The following is a 7,129-nucleotide window of genomic DNA, read 5'->3' as shown; positions in this document are numbered from 1 at the left end:
GATTTTTCCTCCTATCCCTCCCCTAACTACTTAATTGGAGGGCCCCAGAGCTTGGTTGGTGCAATAATCTCTTCCTTACCAAAGCTTGGTAATTTTATCTAACCTCAGGGCTCTAAAGACCACCCAACTTTCTGTTTCCAATCTGGATCTTGCTGCTGAACTACAGGCTTGAAGATCCACCCATCTTTTTAGCATTTTCATTTGAAATCTGAATAGGCTTTCCCAATTCACCAGACTAAGAACTGCACCCTTGGCCCACGCTGCATTAGGAAACACATTCCTCTTGCAAGCTTCTCCACATCCTGCTAGTTTGTCAGGCTAAAAACCTTTGTAATTGTGACTGATCTCTTTTCCTTCCCATCACCAGTGTTAGCACACTGGCCTCAGTGGCCATGATTTCTCAGCTGCATTGGGGGAGTCATCTCCTCTCTGGTTGCCTGACTTCCACATGTGCCCCTCCACAGTTCATTCTCAGGATGTCATCCAGATTATTATTTTAAAGCATAAATTTGAACATGCCAATCAATTGTGCAAAACGTTTCATAGTTATCCCTTATTTTACTTCATTTGAATTTAAGCCCAAATCTTTGCAATGACCTAAACTATCCTACATCATCTGGTGCCCCACATTACCTGTCTGGCCTTGTCTCACATGCCTCTCCCCTGTTGTCCCGCCGTACAAGCCACAGTGGATTTCTTTTTTTTTTTTTTTTTTTTTTTAAATCTTGAATATCTCATATGTTTATTAAATACTGCAGTAAAGTGAAAAACAGAATGGTTGTATGAGTATTTGACCTACAGTTTCTACTGAAAATGTATTGCTTTCACGCCGTTGTAAAGATGAAAAATCATAAGTTGAACCATTGTAAGTTGGGGACCATCTGTATAAGATTACAAATGAAACCCTTTACATTAAAATACAACTATCAAAATATTTAAACAAACCAAAAGTGTCCCATAGTAATATATGTGCTTCTTTGCATTAAATAACAAAATCTGTGACAGGCTTAAAGAGTATCATAATTTCTACATAGAAATAATGTAGAGGTTTACATATTTGTATCTGATCTGAACTGTAAGATATATAAAAATAGCTGTGGGTCTCAGTTCCTCTGGGAAGGTAAGAGCCTAACTCTGGTGGGCAAGTGGGCACCTTGTTCCAGTTTGCAATAATTGCCTTTCTAATTTCATGGACATTAGATGCCACATGGATGAAAGAGGCAAACACCATATCCACATCCCATTCTACCCCAAACTTCAGATCCTGGATGTCCTTTTCTGACATGGCAAGCAGGTCCACAGTCACCAGGAAGGTCTACACCCTTTTTGCTGCCCAAGGAGCCATAATTTTCCATTGCTATCACCAGGAGGTCAGTACCCTTCTGCTCCGACTGCAGAGAAATAAGTTATTACATCTATAGATCTTGCTGCCCCTTTCCACTACCTTACAAATGTTCTTGTAGTCCAGCTACAGGAAGTTCTCATCATAGTTTTCCATGTAGGCATTATCCAGTGTGATCTGAAGGTGGCTCCCTTCTTCAGCTCCACCTTCATGGGGACACTGCTCTGTGTGAGCCCAGTTCAGATCTCAGGCCCGTTAGTGTCCAGAGCCACAGCAACTAGCCGCTAGAGATTGGGGTCAGAAGCAAGGCTTTCCATAGTTGTGCACACATTCCTGATGGTCTCTGCGTGGTACTCGTAAGTTCAGACAAGCCATATTAATTCCAGACTTAATCATCAACATTTCCACCAATCAGGAAACTAGGCCGATAGTACAGATGATGCCAGTGCTCTGGGCTGTGGGGGTGGCCAGTGAGTGTTCAGGCAGCACACATGCTACAGCAGTGTGTCAGCCACCACCGTGGGCAGCTGCTGAGTCTGAAATGAAGGCCCTCCTGGCTTCACTGTGGGGCTTCCACTTGGCTTCTGAGGTCTTTCAGCGTTTTCTGGCTCAGACTACTTGCAAATGCAGAGAGGTCAGGAGCCTAGGGACATTCACTCCTGTCCATTATATATGTTTTATTTCCAGAATGTCTATTTGATTGTTTTCATGTCATCCAAATTATTTTTGATGGTCTTTTATTTCTGTATCATATACCAATGCCTTCCTTTATTTCTTTAAACATTTTAACATACTCATTTTATAATTTTTATTTAAAATTTCTGTATCTGAAGTCCTTGTGAGTCTGGTCTTGAGGTTTGAAGATTTTGCTAATTCTTATTTGTGCTGGCTCAGTTCCTTGCGTGTTTTGGATTTTTTTTTTTTTTTTTTACTTTTAAATGTTTTTAAGTTGACATATAATTGTACATATTCATGGGGTACATACTGATGTTTCAATATATATAATGTATAGTCATCAGATCAGGGCAATTAGCACATCCACCATCTCAAACATTTATCATTTCTTTGTGTTAGGAACATTCAATATCCTCCTTCATGTTACCTGAAAGTATGTATTATTGTTAACTATAGTCATCCCACAGTGGTGTAGAACACTAGAACTTATTCCTCCTACCCAGCTATAATTTTATATGCTTTTTTTTTTTTTTTGAGATGGAGTTTCGCTTTTGTTGCCCAGGCTGGAGTGTAGTGGCGCAATCTCGGCTCATGGCAACCTCCGCCTCCCGGGTTCAAGCGATTCTCCTGCCTCAGCCTCCCAAGTAGCTGGAACTACAGGCATGCACCACCATGCCCAGTTAGTTTTTTGTATTTTTAGGAGAGACGGGGTTTCTCCATGTTGGTCAGTCTGGTCCTGAACTCCTGACCTCAGGTGATCCGCCCACCTCGGCCTCCCAAAGTGCTGGGATTATAGGCATAAGCCACCACACCTGGCCTTAATTTTAAATCCTTTAACAAATCTCTCCCTATCTTCCCATCTCCCATACCCCTGCTAATCTCTAGTATCCTTCGTTCTGCATTTTACTTCTATGAGATCAACTTTTTTTTTTTTTTTTTTTTTTTTTGAGACAAAGTCTCACTCTTGTCCCCCTGGCTGGAGTACAATGGCGCAATCTTGGCTCACTGCAACCTCCGCCTCCTGGGTTCAAGCAATTCTCCTGCCTCAGCCTCTCGAGTAGCTGGGATTACAGGCACCCACCACCACACCCGGCTAATTTTCGTGTTTTTAGTAGAGACAGGGTTTCACCATGTTGGCCAGGCTGGTCTCGAACTCCTGACCTCAGGTGTTCTACCCACCTCGGCCTCCCAAAGTGCTGGGATTACAGGCGTGAGCCACCATGCCTGGCAAGATCAACTTTTTTTAGTTTCCACATGAGTGAGAACATGTGGTGTTTAACTTTCTGTTCCTGGCTTATTTCACTTAACATAGTGTCTTCCAGTTCCATTCATGTTACTGCAAATGACATGATGTCATCTTTTTTTTTTTTTTTTTTTTTTTTGCTTTCTTTTTTTTTTTTTCTTTTTTATTGATCATTCTTTGGTGTTTCTCGCAGAGGGGGATTTGGCAGGGTCACAGGACAATAGTGGAGGGAAGGTCAGCAGATAAACAAGTGAACAAAGTTCTCTGGTTTTCCTAGGCAGAGGACCCTGCGGCCTTCCACAGTGTTTGTGTCCCTGGGTACTTGAGATTAGGGAGTGGTGATGACTCTTAACGAACATGCTGCCTTCAAGCATCTGTTTAACAAAGCACATCTTGCACCGCCCTTAATCCATTCAACCCTGAGTGGATACAGCACATGTTTCAGAGAGCACAGGGTTGGGGGTAAGGTCACAGATCAACAGGATCCCAAGGCAGAAGAATTTTTCTTAGTACAGAACAAAATGAAAAGTCTCCCAGGTCTACCTCTTTCTACACAGACACGGCAACCATCCGATTTCTCAATCTTTTCCCCACCTTTCCCCCCTTTCTATTCCACAAAACCGCCATTGTCTTCATGGCCCGTTCTCAATGAGCTGTTGAGTACACCTCCCAGATGGGGTGGTGGCCGGGCAGAGGAGCTCCTCACTTCCCAGTAGGGGCGGCCGGGCAGAAGCGCCCCTCACCTCCCGGACGGGGCGGCTGGCCGGGCGGGTGGCTGACCCCCCCCCACCTCCCTCCCGGATGGGGCGGCTGGCCGGGCGGGGGGCTGACCCCCCACCTCCCTCCCGGACAGGGCGGCTGGCCGGGCAGAGGGGCTCCTCACTTCCCAGTAGGGGCGGCCGGGCAGAGGCGCCCCTCACTTCCCCGACGGGGCGGCTGGCCGGGCGGGGGGCTGACCCCCCCACCTCCCTCCCGGACGGGGCGGCTGGCCGGGCAGAGGGGCTCCTCACTTCCCGGTAGGGGCGGCCGGGCAGAGGCGCCCCTCACCTCCCAGACAGGGCGGCTGGCCGGGCGGGGGGCTGACCCCCCCACCTCCCTCCCGGACGGGGCGGCTGGCCGGGCGGGGGGCTGACCCCCCCACCTCCCTCCCGGACGGGGCGGCTGGCCGGGCGGGGGGCTGACCCCCCCACCTCCCTCCCGGACGGGGCGGCTGGCCGGGCGGGGGGCTGACCCCCCCACCTCCCTCCCGGACAGAGCGGCTGGCCGGGCAGAGGGGCTCCTCACTTCCCAGTAGGGGCGGCCGGGCAGAGGCGCCCCCCACCTCCTGGACAGGGCAGCTGGCCGGGCGGGGGGCTGATCCCCCCACCTCCCTCCCGGACGGGGCGGCTGGCCAGGTGGGGGGCTGATCCCCCCACCTCCCTCCCGGACGGGGCGGCTGGCCGGGCGGGGGGCTGACCCCCCACCTCCCTCCCGGACGGGGCGGCTGGCCGGGCAGAGGGGCTCCTCACTTCCCAGTAGGGGCGGCCGGGCAGAGGCACCCCTCGCCTCCCAGATGGGGCGGCTGGCCGGGCGGGGGGCTGACCCCCCCACCTCCCTCCCGGACGAGGAGGGAGGACGCTCCTCACTTCTCAGACGGGGTGGCTGCCGGGCGGAGGGTCTCCTCACTTCTCAGACGGGGCGGTTGCCAGGCAGAGGGTCTCCTCACTTCTCAGACAGGGCGGCCGGGCAGAGACGCTCCTCACATCCCGGACGGGGCGGCAGGGCAGAGGTGCTCCCCACATCTCAGACGATGGGCGGCCGGGCAGAGACGCTCCTCACTTCCCAGATGTGATGGCGGCCGGGAAGAGGTGCTCCTCACTTCCTAGATGGGATGGCGGCCGGGCAGAGACGCTCCTCACTTTCCAGACTGGGCAGCCAGGCAGAGGGGCTCCTCACATCCCAGACGATGGGCGGTCAGGCGGAGACGCTCCTCACTTCCCAGACGGGGTGGCTGCCAGGCAGAGGCTGCAATCTCGGCACTTAGGGAGGCCAAGGCAGGCGGCTGGGAGGTGGTTGTAGCGAGCCGAGATCACGCCACTGCACTCCAGCCTGGGCGCCATTGAGCACTGCCACAGTGGATTTCTTACCATGCCTTAGAAGTTAGACACAGCCCTGACTCAGAATCCTTGTACTTTTGATTCAATCTGCCTGGAATGCACACCCTGGATGAACTATATGTATCTCCCTTACACTCCTTCCTGTATGTGGCAGGTAGAATAATGCCACCCCCGTACCAAAGATGTCTATGTCCTAATCCCTGGGACTTGTGAATATGTTATCTCCTGGCAAAAGGGACTTTGCAGATTTAAGTCGTGAAATGGAAGGTTATCTTGGATTATTCAAATAGCCCTAATCTAAGCACAAGGGTAGTTATAAAGAAAAGGATGAAGCTGTTAAGAGTCAGAGAAGGATCTGTGACAATGAAAACAGAGGTCAGAGAAACATTCAAAGATTTGGGGTTGTCAGTCTTGAAGATGGAAGAGGGTGCCACAAGGCAAGGAATGCAGACAGAAACTCCAGAAGCTGACAGGTAAGGAAATGGAAGAACACAGCCCTGCTGAGACCTTGAGTTTTTTAGTGAAACTGATTTGGGGCTTCTGATTTCTAGAACTGCAAGGTAATTAATTTGTGTTTTAGGCCAAAACATTTGTGATAATTTGTTAAAGCAACAATAACAAACTGATACACATATTTGATGAAAGTCATATTTTCCGTGAGACCTTTTGTGACCAATTCTGTTACAATTATAAGTGATCCTTCTTAACTTTATTCACTTACTTCCATGTGTTAATTTTGTTCTATAATAAGTATTAACATTGATATTTTGTTTATTTTCTTTCTCTCCCTTCCAAGTAGAGTCTAAACTCCATGAGAGAAGAAATGCTGACTTTTTGGTTCACTGCCATTTTGCCAACACCTAGAATAGCACCACCCTGATGTCCATGCTCAGGACATGGTTCTAACAATGGTGAACATGGATGGCAATGGACACTGTGGATGGCTAGCCCATCAGGTGAAGAAGCATTTCATAACCTTCATCTGTGCCACTCCTCTATTTGTCACCACTGGTTCCTTTGTGGCTCTGAAATCTCCTGTCCATATCTTTACTATGACACTTGCACATTGTTTTATATTTAGTTATTTATGTTCACATTGAGCCAGAAGAGCAGGGCCACCCTTATCTTTGTATTACAGCTCCAAGCACAATGCCAGACACGCAGTAGTGTCTCCAAATCTGACCAATTGGTGCAAAATCAACACCTGTAGCATATGTACTGTATTAGTCTGCTTTCATGCTGCTAGTAAAAACATACCTGACCCTGGGTAATTTATAAAGGAAGGAAGTTTAATTCACTCACAGTTCTGCATGGCTGGGGAGGCCTCAGGAAACATAATTATGGAGGAAAGGGAAGCAAACATGTCCCTCTTCACGTGGGAGCAGGAAAAAGAAGTGCCAAGCAAAGAGGGAGAAGCCCCTTATAAAACCATCATATTTTGTGAGAACTCACTCACTATCACAAGAACAGCAGCATGGGTGTATGTGTCCCCATGATTCAATTACCTCCGACCAGGTCCCTCCCATGACATGTGGGGATTATGGGTGCTACAATTTAAGATGTGATTTGGGTGGGGACACAAAGCCTAATCATATAATTTCATCCCTGACCTTTCCCAAATCTCATGCCTTCATATTTCTAAACATAATCATGCCTTCCCAACAGTCTCCCAAAGTCTTAACTGATTCTAGCATTAAACCAAAAGTACAAGTCCGAAGTCCAATCAGAGACAAGGCAAATCCCTTTTGACTGTCAGCCTGTAAAATCAAAAGC

At 48.7% G+C, this 7,129-nt stretch overlaps 1 long non-coding RNA gene and 1 pseudogene across 1 annotated transcript; both read right to left on the bottom strand.

Annotated features, from left to right (window-relative positions):
• Positions 1 to 720: 720 nt before the first annotated feature.
• Positions 721 to 1,956, bottom strand: LOC134730560 (pyruvate kinase PKM-like; annotated as a pseudogene).
• Positions 1,957 to 2,017: 61 nt separating this feature from the next.
• On the bottom strand, positions 2,018 to 4,384 carry LOC134730638 (uncharacterized). The gene is made up of 2 exons (XR_010112546.1): positions 4,051 to 4,384; positions 2,018 to 3,998 (listed from the first exon to the last, which is right to left on the bottom strand). It is a non-coding gene; the product is annotated as an uncharacterized LOC134730638 (long non-coding RNA).
• Positions 4,385 to 7,129: the final 2,745 nt, after the last annotated feature.

Source organism: Pan paniscus, chromosome 5 (genome assembly GCF_029289425.2).
Source record: "Pan paniscus chromosome 5, NHGRI_mPanPan1-v2.0_pri, whole genome shotgun sequence".
NCBI lineage: Eukaryota > Metazoa > Chordata > Mammalia > Primates > Hominidae > Pan > Pan paniscus.
The sequence above is the reverse complement of the archived record's forward strand: the minus strand, read 5'-3'. Positions and strand labels throughout refer to the sequence as shown.